Genomic DNA, 12,436 nt, shown 5'->3' with positions numbered 1-12,436 from the left:
GGCCAAAATCCTACAAAGAGATGATCCCCAGCTGATTCTACCCTAAAGAAAAACATCTTTGATTTGAAGATAAAGAGTGATTTGAAAGTTTGTTCTTTCTACATAATCTTACATGCTCTATTTGCCTACTTCGGAATTTGTTACCAGGTACTGAACTAGGGAAAAATCTATATATATATATATTAATCTCTCTGTATATATATATGAACCTGTATATGAATCTTTGCAGCTACTTACAAATTTGAGTTGTATTTCAAAGATCATTTGTTTGCTTTTATGATGCTTGAAGGCATCATGAATTAAGATGAGAGACCAGTAGGGCTTTCTTGTGTGGCTCCAGAAAGATGTAGGTCCTTGGGTTTGCCCTGAAAGGATAACATGAATTCTGACTTAAAAAAAGACAGCCTCTTTTGGTACCTAGAGCAGATATGGTTCATGGTTTTGAGAAATATCCTTAGCACATCTCAACTCCAAATTAGTGGATGCTGGATAAACAACTTTGGTGCTAGCTCCTTATCTGCCCACCAGTGTCCACAAGCTGAGAGAATAGCTCCCTCTTATCATTTAGAGCATAGTCCAATATGCTGTGAAAAGATCTGAATACAAAATTTTATCAGAATCATTGGCATTGTCCACACTAATATAACCTCCCCTGCTGATTTTGTGGATGACATCAGCATTGACAATAATTTCTATATCATCTGAAATACCAAGGGTTGCTTTGTTATTCATTGCATTATCTCTGTGTAGACTAAGTAGAAGTTGTGCAAAATGAGAAAGATCTTTGTGGGTACCTAAGGAATCCCTCATATGGTACCCCACTATTCTCCTATCATACATTATCCTGATCACTTCTTCAAGGTGAATGACAGAATTCAGATTGATTTGGAGACTGGCGAGATTATTAAAGTTTGTCTTTGGCCACCTGTGCATGGTGACTGGAGGTACTAACCTGGGAAAAGTTGATGTGATCACTTACAGAGCAAGTGATGTTTGTTCTTTTGATACAGTCCATGTAAAGCATGTCAATGGCAACAGCTTTGCCATCTGGCTCTGCAACATATTCATTAGTGGCAAAGGCAATAAACAACCAGTTTCTCTTTCCTGAGTAAAAGGAATCCACCCCACCATTGACAAATAGAAAGGCAAGGATAGGCAGTCAGACAGATTAGTATGTGAAATGTATTCTCAGTAGCATTGTTGGATGGAAGAGTCTTGATACTTAAATGAAATTAATATAGCATAAAAAAGAATATGATTAAAATATATTAATGGATAATAGAGAATAGATTTACTATATGTGATAGTTATTTTCAAATATGTCACTAGCCACTTGCCAATATTAAAGCCAATATGTAATACAAAATATTTGGTAAGTTTTAGCTTTATGTTTGATTTATTCAAATTTAGGAGACTATCATAGTAGAAAGAACAAATTCAAAGGGAAATTATAACGTAATTAAAGATTTTTAAATAAGCATGATAAAAATATTCTTCTGATAATAAAATTTTAAAACATTTGTAAATCAGATTAGGATTTCCCACAGAGAGAAGAAAGCTTTAAAAATACATACTTTGTTATTATTTTAAATTAATCATCTAGATATTTTAGTCACAGTTTCTTTGTGAGATCATCAGAAAATCTTTACATATATTTTTTCATTTTTTCTAACTTTGACATTATTTTTCAAATTTTGGTGTGCTAGGCATGAATACAATGATTTAAAAAATAATATAAAAATATCTTTTCAATATTACATGAACTTATTTTTTCTTCATTTTTTTTGTTTTCCTTGGCATCATTCATATGGCAATTTCTAACCCCTTCACTCTGTGAAGTTATCTATGAAGGAAGAAAAAACAAAGAGCATTACTTCAGGACAAAAATATGAAATGTAAATGCTTATCATTCAAGTCATATAATCATTAAGCTTTGGGGATCCAGCTTTAAATCAGGGCATATAGTACATAAATGTTCAGACAGCTCATTACCAAATACTTGACAGGTCACAAAATTGTTGATAGATAACCAAACATCTGGCTCACTTCTATGCTATAGTTAATAAAATATCTAACTTTGCAAGTCTGGCATGTTACATAATACAGTTGTTAATCATTTGTTCAAGCAATAATAGATATCTTTTAAGTTCATATCTCACAGATCTTGTCCTGGACTTATTTGTAAGAAAGTATTCTTAATTACTTAAAGTATGATGAGATCAAGCAATGAAGAAGACTTTGTTAAAATAACATCATACCAGTGATTTTAAAACAATGGTTTACACTGATTACACTGATAATATCAATTTTTACATCTCCCTGTATCCTTATACTTTGACATATTCATTTATAATTCCACACACTGAAGAGCTAGTGTCTCATTCCCTGTTTTTTAAAGTTGTTCTGGCCTTGTGACTTGATGAAATAAGTCAGAAGATATTCCACATAGTTTCTATATAGATTAAGGCAGGGTCGCTATGCCAGTTTTGATTGTTCCTTTGCTTTATTTCTCTGTATGCAACCTGTGAATACAATTATCCTCTATTTCTTTCCTTTATCCTCCTGATTTATTTTACTTAGAATAATTCCCTTCAGTTCTTTTATATCGGGAGTGGTGAGATTTCATCATTTTCTTTTCTTTTTTTATATAGCGGTGTAGTATTCCACTGCTAGTATAAGCCTTTTGAAGTAAAGGACAGTGCACAGACAATAGTCTCAACTCTGGAATCCCACATATGAGGGATATTGTTGGTGCCACAAGTATGAGTTAGTCCTTCTCCACTCTACAATATACATTTGCACTAGAAACTGGGCCCTCCAGGCCCTTCCCCCACTTTTTGGACTCAGCAGCTGTAAGACAGGTCTCAGAAATTATGGAAGACAGCAAAGGTCAAAAAGTAAAATCAAGTAAAACCACAGCACCATCTGCTATAAAGTAAAGCTAGGTTAGATATGATTTTTTTATTTTTTAAAAAAAGATATTTTTTGTTTTTACAAGAGTTGGGGTACAGGCCACAGGCTTGGGAGGATAAGAGGATTCACCAGAGACAGAATGGGGAGCAGAACAGGCAGAAGGACCAAAATACACTGCTGAGAGGAGCAGCAGGCATGACAAGAGAGGTCTGCCACACCATGTGGGAATCTCCCTGTCCTGCCGGGAATTGAACTTGCACTGCAGAGGCTTCGGACAGCTTCATAAACTGTGCTCAATCCACTGCACCACGGGGGAGGAACAAATATGATTTTCCGTCTCTTCTGAGATTTCTGTAATATGTTTGTTATTTTACTTGATGGTTTCCCGTAAGTCTTGTAACTTTTCTTACCTCTCTTTCATCCTGTTTTCATTTTCTTCTCTGGATAATTTTATTTTTTTTTTAGATTTATTTTATTTTTATTTATGTATTTATACAAGCACTGGGTATAGTCAGAAGCGTGGGAGGGTGAGAGAATTCACCAGAGCCAGAGCAGGGAGCAGAGCAGGCAGAAGGACCGAAGTATACTGCTGAGGGGAGAAGCGGGCAGCAGGAGGGATCTGCGCGCCATGTGGGACCCTCCTCCAGTGGCCGGGGAGCAGCCGGGGATCGAACCGGTACTGCAGAGGCTGCAGGCAGCTTCGCAACCCAGCGCACAACTGCTGCGCCACCGGGAGGCCCTTCTCTGGATAATTTTAAATTGAATTTGAAATTCACTGAATTTACTGATTCTTCTGCTTGTTCAAGTCTATTGTTGAAGTTCTTTATTAATTTCTTCAGTTCAGTTATTGTATACTTCAGCTCTAGGAATTTTTTCAGTGGTTTCTGTTGCTGGTGAAGTTCTCACTTTGTTCATGCCTTCTTTTCCTAGTTTTGTTTATTTCTCTCTATATATGTTCATGTAGTTTAGTGTATCTCTTCAAGAGAATGGTTCTGAATTCTTTCTCTGACAGTTCATATTTCTAAATTTCTTTAGGGTATTGGAGTTTTATTAGTTTATCATAGAAATGTCAAAAGATTCTTTGGAACTTCATAATCTTGCTTTGGTATCTACACTTTTGAGGAAATAATAGTCTCCTCTTCCAGATTTTAAAGGCTTTCTTCAGCAGGAAGAGATTAGTTTGGGATTATTTAAGCTGGGATTCTGAATGAATCAGCTGGGATTGTCTGTAGTAGGACTGCTGGCTGATCTCCATAGTAGTGTTGGCCTACTAGTTGTATATCTGTCCAGGCTAGTCTTCTGGCTCTTGGTTGATGGGTGGTTGAGGCTTCTGGTTGGGTTCCATGTTCTTATGGAGGCAAAAGCTGGGGCCTTAATCACCTTTGGTTGGGTAAGATTGCAAACTGTATCCCTCTGTGAGATGCTGTCTCTGTTTGAACTCCATTGTTGGGTGAGGCCATAAGCTAAGCTCCACAATCACTCCTATTTGGGATGGGTCCTGGGCTCTACATCTGAATGACCCCTCTGCCTGGAATCTTCATTTATGCAGGGATGAAAGATTCATTTCTCAGTTAGATGATCCTGAGGCCATGCTTTTTGATCAGGTAGGGTGATAAGTTTTCCCTCCAAGTTAGGCAGGACTACAGATTAGGATCAAACACTGAGTGATTGCAGGTCAGGCAACTTGGTCAAGCATACCAGTAGCTATTCTTGGCAACCAGATGGGGTGTGACAATAAGCAATTTTGTCCTCTTGGGTAGAGTTCCTATTGCATATTTTAATGATGTGTAGCTGCAGATTATGTTCTGATTGGGTGGAGTTGCAGGCTGGCTTCCCTGGGTGAAATAGACTATAGATTATATTAATCTGGAAGCGTTATAGATTATGTTCTACAGGTAGGTGATAAAATAGGCTGGTTTCTTAAAAAAAAAAAAAATAGGCTGTGTTCTGAGACTGCCTGAGTTCACAAGAGGTCAGTTTTAGGATAATGCTTGAGGTTTATTTAAATTCTTGGCTCATTGCATGTACAGTGTTGTAGGATGGGTTGTGAAGTTTCCCTGGGGTCATCTGTGGGCTTCTTTTTCAGGTCATTTTTGAGAAAATATGTTCAACAGTTGAACAAAGGTGCTGTCTGACATTGCTGCTCAGATGGGCTTTAGGATTTGCTCCACATCTGTGATAGTCCTTTTACTAGGGACCCAAACTGGGCAGAACTACCAATGATGCTCCTTGGTTAGACGAGGCCACAGGCTCAGCTTTGAAGGTGACCAGAGCCACTGGTTAAGCTCTCTGGACACCACTGCCTGCAAGAATATAGACTGCCAGGTCAGCATGCTGATTACTGTGAGCCCTGTCTCCTTCACCATTTATAGTTAACCCTTAGTAGTCTAGTCTACCAGTCATCCCTATGACACAAAACCTAGTGGGCTTCACAGGAAGCATCCTGTAATGCTAGGAAAGATGGGAGTTCACCTTTGAGTTCTCTTTCAACTGGGGAAACCTCAGTCACTGGAAGATCTTCTGTGTAGCACTGTGCCAGCCTGGGGTATGGGTAATGTGGTCAAAGTTAAACAGTTCCTCTTACCCCTCTAATGCAGTTTTTCTCAGTTTTCATGGTCCAAGTATCATTTCTGGTTTCTGGGATTTTCACCAGGACATCTCATTTATATATATTTGCTAGTTGATCTTGAGAGAATCTGCGCAGGGAGTATCTTTTCTGAGATCTTGGCTATATCCTTCTCATCAGGGACTTTAGTTGCTGACTTTGTCTGGTTGAACAGTTCTCAAAATTTTTGTTATCAGAGTCTTTTTACATTCTAGAAAATTATTGACCCCAAAGAGTTTTTATTTACACAGGTAAAATACGTATATATTGTATTAGGTATTAAAACTGATATTCTTTCTGAATATTTATTACATTTTTTGAAGATTTAGCTATTTATGCATACAAGAACTGGGGCACAGGCAAGAGGTTGGAGGGTGAGAGGATTCACCAGAAACAGAGTGGGGAACAGAACAGGCAGATTGACTAAGGGGAGCAGTGGGTGGATCAAGAGAGCTGCCATGTGGGCAGCTCCCTGGCTGAGGATCGAACACATGGTGTAGTGGCTGCAGACAGCCTCATAGGTTGTGTTTTAACCCCTTGTGCCACCAGGGAGGCCTAATATTTATTAATTTATTTAAAAATAACAAAATCATTGTAAGAAACATCATATGTAATTTTATGAAATATTCTCACTGTATTTTCAAATATTAGAAGAGTGACATAGTTTTATAATTTTGCAAGCCACTTTAACATCTGGATGTCTGGTCTTACAAAGACAATTAAAAAAGGAACATATTTTAATGATATTCAGAGAATTGTAGCTATTTTTTCTTGATACTGCAACAAAACTTGAAAAAATGGTAGCTTCTTAGAGATTAGTTATAACTCAGAATGTGAAATCTCATCAATACATTTCATATCCTATGACATTAGCCCATTTACACATTTGATCTTTTATGTCTTCATAATTTTGAAACATTGTGCATTGAACATTTACAAAATATTGATTCATGGTGTTTGCAGACCATTCAAATTCTTACATATTTTATTATGCAGTATCAAAAATCTCATTCACAAATATCACAACGGATCTTTTTTGAAAATCCTTTAAATGTTGGGAAGCTGTCAAGCTCTTAGTGATAGATTCAGGCTTTCCAAAATTATAATTTTCCACTTGAAGCTAGAATTTTATCATTGTCAACAAATGATATAATTTTTTAATAGACAGACTCATTTATTTCCAAGGTTATATTGGTCAAATGCTTAATTCTTTATTTCTACAATTTTTCTACTAGCCATGTATGTAGTGACTGTTGCTATAGTTAATGCCTCTGTATTGATTTGTGCTAAAGTGCCAGTATATTTGGGTACTGTTGCTTTTGCATTATCAGTGTTAACTCCAATGCAGTCATGTGAGTGTGTGTGCATGTGTATATACATATACATATATATATATATACACACATATATATATACACATATACACACATTATACACACATATAAAGCTTAATCTAAACATCAAATTAAATGTCAGTGTTATTTTAAAAGCTGTTTTAAATAGGGGAACAAATCAGATTTAGATATATTAGTCTCTCTCCTTCACATTCTAGAATACTAACTAGTTTAGTGCAGTATAGTTTATATTTTCTAGCTTGTATCATAAAGAAGCACAGTAGATGCTGGAAAAGAATAATGAGTACATATCTTCTATATTCAACCCGCTGACTATGTCTCTGTAGTCTTTATACCCTTTAGCAGCTTCTTATAGTTTCAAATTCAAATGTTAAAGTATTAATTAAGTATGAATTATATTCTATGCACTGTGATAGTTATAAAGAAACAGCAATTTCATGCAACCTAGCATCAACAAAGTAAGACAAAATGAAATTAGTAATTTGGGTAACTGAAGTGAGTAGAGAAATGTATGCTATAGCAGTGCAAGGGGGAGAGTTTTAAAATGCTGTAGATAGAAAGGGAGTGAACTGTAAACTGAAAAACAAAGGTTAATCTATGTGTGTTTATGTATGGAGGGCAGAGCATGAGGAGGGTAAGTGTCTGGGGAAAGGAAAGAGAATGATAATATCCTTAGGATATTAGAGAATGTAGCATGTCCGAACAATAAATATAATGTCATATACACTGAGAGAGAAAATAGCTCAGAAAACACTGAAGAGGTAGATATCATTTACTGTAAGACATAGTGAAGATATGACTTTAAATTGAGGGCAGTGGCAGTCTGCTGAGAACACTAGAATGGAAGTAGTGTAATCATATACTTGATTTTTGAAGAAGTGACTGGTTGTATGATGAATGATGTAATGAAGGAGATAGGGAGATGGAATAAGATAGATTTAGATGGCAAATCAAAGAAAAATGACTAGTGCACTAAGGACAATAATAATGGGAGTTTGCAGACCATTCAAATACCATGAGGCTATTTAGAAGAGAGAAATAAGAGGATTAAGTTCAATAGCAATTAGAAGAATGGAACAATCATCCTAACATTTCAGGGTCTAGATTGAGGATTAGCTTTTAGCCCTGTGAAGTTGTTTAATATCTATACCTCTTATTCTATAAAAGAGCTTAATTTTTCCCTATGTACCAGGTTATACTGACTTCATGGCACAAGTCCTGCTAAGTGTTTATGAATTTGTGATGCAGCCAATACAGTTACACTCACTTGGGTGACATTTTGCACTCATCCATCACCCGAGAATGCCAGAATTATAAATTGCTTAGTGAGACCAAATCTATGGATTCTAATTTCAAATTCAATCCTATTTTAATCATTTATATTATCTTCAGCAATGCTAAATTCATAATAAAGTACATCCATCGAGCACTTGTTAAAAGAAAGGCACAATTTTAACACTTGATATATACCGTCTTAATTTACACTCACAATTAAATTTTTTATACTGTCCCTATTTGACAGCAAGCTAGCTGTATCTCAGAGATGTAAAGTCAACTCCTAATGCCATCCAGGATATTAAGTCACATATTCTCAGTCTAGAGTTTTCAACTTGAAGTATACAATATCATATAGGGAGGACATAGTCCTTAAATATCTGGTCAGGCACGTACAAGAAGCTTTGGGGTATTGATGAGTCACACCAGAGCTTCTTTCTTACTTCCTGTGCAGTTGCTCCCATGATCCTCAAATGCCAGTTATCAAATGCATGGTTGATAGGGAATATATATGGAAGTAAAACTTGTCTACTGATCAAGTACACAACCAATGTATTCCCTGATGAAAATATCCCCTCTTTTTTTTGGTAAACTGTGTTGTGTCATTGTTATGGCACATGTAAAACATATGAATCTGGGCTTATGAATATAATTGAACAAGAAAACTGCGACATACTATGCCCCCCCATGTTGAAACAAATGTATTGTTAATTTGTTTTCCTTTGTGAGACATACATCATTTGGACAAATCCATATTTGTGATACCATTATCCCACTATTCCTTTCATGCTTGATCTTACAGATGATAAAGACATAGTTGAAAAACTTCCATCACTGCCACAGGACTTAGCCATGGTAAGGGGAATGCAGTTGTAAAACAACTGAAGTACTTGGCTACCACATGGAAAAAGAGCAAGAGAGTTTTTGTTTTTGATGAAGGAGTCCTAGGAGTTATCTCATCTCTCCTTTCAAAGAAAGAGAAAAACACCTGTGTTGTAATAACCATAATTTTTATTACTTGATCTGTTTCTCTTGGAACCTTTCTATTTTTGCCCTAAAGAGAAACATTTGCCTTCAATGCCAAGTTTTTGATACAGATTTTTTTTCCATTAAACCATTTTGAACCAATTAGAAATTTCAGAATTATATATGAGTTTAAACTTTTACATTCTATCAAAATATGACTTCCAAATGGCAAGTTTTCTTAAAGACAATTTTTAATAGCCCCCCTTTTTTATTGCTTAGATTGAATTGCCAAAATATCTGAGTTAAGTTGCATGTGTACTGCAAACATTAAATAATCAACTTTTTTATAGACATGTTTTTAAGAAATCTACAACTTCTGATATCAGGAAGTTCAGATATTTTCTACCTAGTTAAAAATAAGTAGAGCAAAACAGTTTCCTTAATGAAATGTTGCATTCAATACATTCAATACTGTGTCAACTAGGTTCATTACATCGTGTTATGTATCATATTGGAAAGAATATAAAAATTTAGTTCTTTGGATCAATCAATTTAATTATTATAATGATTTTTAAATGTATTTTCTTAACTTTTGTAGAGATATTGACAGAGGCCTTACATGATTTTTTCTTATGAATTATAATGCTCTTAGTCTTGGGTATAACAGAGTGTAGTGTATGAAATAATTGACACCATAAAAAGATAAAGAAGACAGTATTTTGACAACACACAAAGTGAAGATTAATTTACACTCCACTATTCATGGAATAATTAAGCAGAATAGAAGTCTTCCTGGAAATTTTTTAAAAGGTTAATTTCTGTCAAATACAGTAGATGATGAGTAAGTGTCACTATTATTAGTAAGTATTAACATAAGCATTTCTTTCTTTTTTAAACTTGCCATCTCTCTACAAATTGGTCAAATTCATCTTTGAATTCATCTTTGAATTGGTCAAACTTATACTTGGTAATTTAGTAACTGCTTTTCTTATAGAGTACCTCTTTGATAAGCAGTGTGCCTACATGTATTATAAAATCTTTCAGATAAATTTGTACTAACTTTTTTTTTGGTAGGTAAAAATGCTTTCCTGCTTTCACATTACTAAGCAGTATTTATTAAACTTACATCATACTATATGTCAATTACATCTCTATAAAATAAAAAGCCATTTTAAAATAACTCAATTATGTATCCATAAAATATTTTATTTGAAGTATCATGCTTTTTTTTCATTAGGGGTAAATATCTAGGAGAACTTTTGTACTGTATAACTTTTGAACATAAAAAACTGCCAAAATGTTTCTTAAAATACTTATACAAACTTCATCCTGAAAGTTTTCAGTTGTACCACATTCTTTCCAATACTTGATTTTATTGTTTTTTGTTCATTTTATTTCATTTTTTATTTTATATATTTTTACATCATTTTTCATTTTTGCAGAATGTATGCATTTTCATCTTGGTTATAGTGCCCATACAATTCCCACCCCCCCTTATTTTGACCCTAATCCCTCCTACCCCTCGCCCCCAGTGTGTCTCTGGTTTATAGTTGCTTGTTGATTTTGATTTTTACTTTATTATAATTAGTCTTTATCCTGGTCCCTTATTTAGGTTTTCTAAATTCCTGCTATGTGTGAAACCATCCGGTATTTTTCTTTTTCTTTCTGGCTTATTTCATTGGTTTTTGAAATTTCAAATGATTCTGTTGTATGTTTCATGTAGAATATCTAGTTTATCTACTTTTCTAGTTAGTTAAGTGGGTGAGAGAGGGCAGAAGTAAACCCAGCTCCTGTTACTCAGTTACAGATGACTTTCAGTTTGATTTGTTGAAAATAGACTAGCATTATTTAATAAAAAAAAAACTGAAATAGCTATCTGAGGATACAAAATACTACTGCAATACAAAGAGAAAACAAGATTGCTGAAATTAAATTTGTGTCTCTACGTATATAGGCTGTAAACAACAGAACCAATATTACCAAGATCAGAAGTAATTATTTGGAAAAAACAAAGAAGAAAAAGTAATCTGTGGAGGCAAATAAACTATGGAAGTCTGTTATAAGAATAAATGCAGCTGCAGTAGGAGGAAAATGATCTCATAAGTAGAATTAATGATTCAATAATGACAATGAAATCAGAGAAGCTTAAGGAAGAAGTGTGGTCTATGATGGGAAATATACATCAAGACCCAAACATTTTTTATGAAAAAGAGCTATATTTAGTAGTATCTTCTTTTCCCAACAGGGTAATATATCCCTCTGCTTAACCCCTTGATCATTTTCTGTTGCCTGAGAAATAAACACTTAATAAGTAATATAAAATAATATTGATATTTCTGTGTTCATTCTTTTCCATTTTGTTACTTTCTGATTGAAAAGTTTTATCTGAGTTATTCATTTCTACATATAAAAAACCCAGTGCTTCCTGTAATTTTATATATAGTTCTCATTTTCTTGTGACTCATTGGCCTGAGAAAACAAAATAGATCTACCATCTAAGGTTGGGCCACTAAGTTATACTTGCATTCCATTCAACAAGAATAATCTGGAGTTAAAGAATCATTCAACCTCAAAATTCCTAAGGGAATTCAATTATTTTCTGTTATTTTTAAAGTATAAATAATGTTCTAATTTTTTTAAAGATTAGCCAATTGATTTGCATTGCACATATATTAGTGACAATAGCCCTTACCAAAGGTTGGACTTAATTAAGTCCAGGTAGTACATAGACTTTTATAAACACTTTGTTTCCTGATTGCACATCAGAGGATTTTCAACATACATATTTTCTGATGTATATATTTCAGAAAACTCTTGCTAATTTCTTTTCTTTAAATTATTAATTTTTTACATCCTTGTTCATTTTTAAACAGTATTTTCTTCCCCCCACCCCCTCAGGTGTAGTCCCCATAGAGTTTCCTTTAGCAATGCACCCGTGCACCATCATCTCAGTCCCCTGTGCTCCTCCCTCCCTCCCTCTGATCCCTCTCCCTCCTCCTCCCCTGCAGTGTGTCTCTGATTTATAATTGTCCATTTTTGCTTTATTGTATTTTGTACTGTTATTATTTTTTACACTGATGTCTTATTTGGTTCCCCTATATTTCTGCTATAAGTGAAGCCATCCAGTACTAATTTCTTAAGAAATATATTATGCATCCTAATTTGATATCCCAAAATTCCAATAAAATCATGGCAATTTTCATCAATGCTATTTATAACTGTATGGAAATGAAAGTTAGCAAGTTGTGCTTTTTTTGAATGCTTTACATTATTTACACATAGCAACAGTACCTTTTTATATCTTCACTTCTCAGTAACTGAG

General features: G+C 34.6%; 1 pseudogene; it reads left to right on the top strand.

Moving 5' to 3' along the window:
• The first annotated feature begins 482 nt into the window (after positions 1–482).
• Positions 483–1,108, top strand: LOC119258498 (40S ribosomal protein S4-like; annotated as a pseudogene).
• Positions 1,109–12,436: the final 11,328 nt, after the last annotated feature.

This window comes from Talpa occidentalis, unplaced genomic scaffold (assembly GCF_014898055.3).
Source record: "Talpa occidentalis isolate TD23 unplaced genomic scaffold, MPIMG_talOcc4v2.1 talOcc4.5, whole genome shotgun sequence".
In the NCBI taxonomy this organism is placed as follows: Eukaryota; Metazoa; Chordata; class Mammalia; order Eulipotyphla; family Talpidae; genus Talpa; species Talpa occidentalis.
This window is presented reverse-complemented; position numbering and strand designations above follow the sequence as displayed.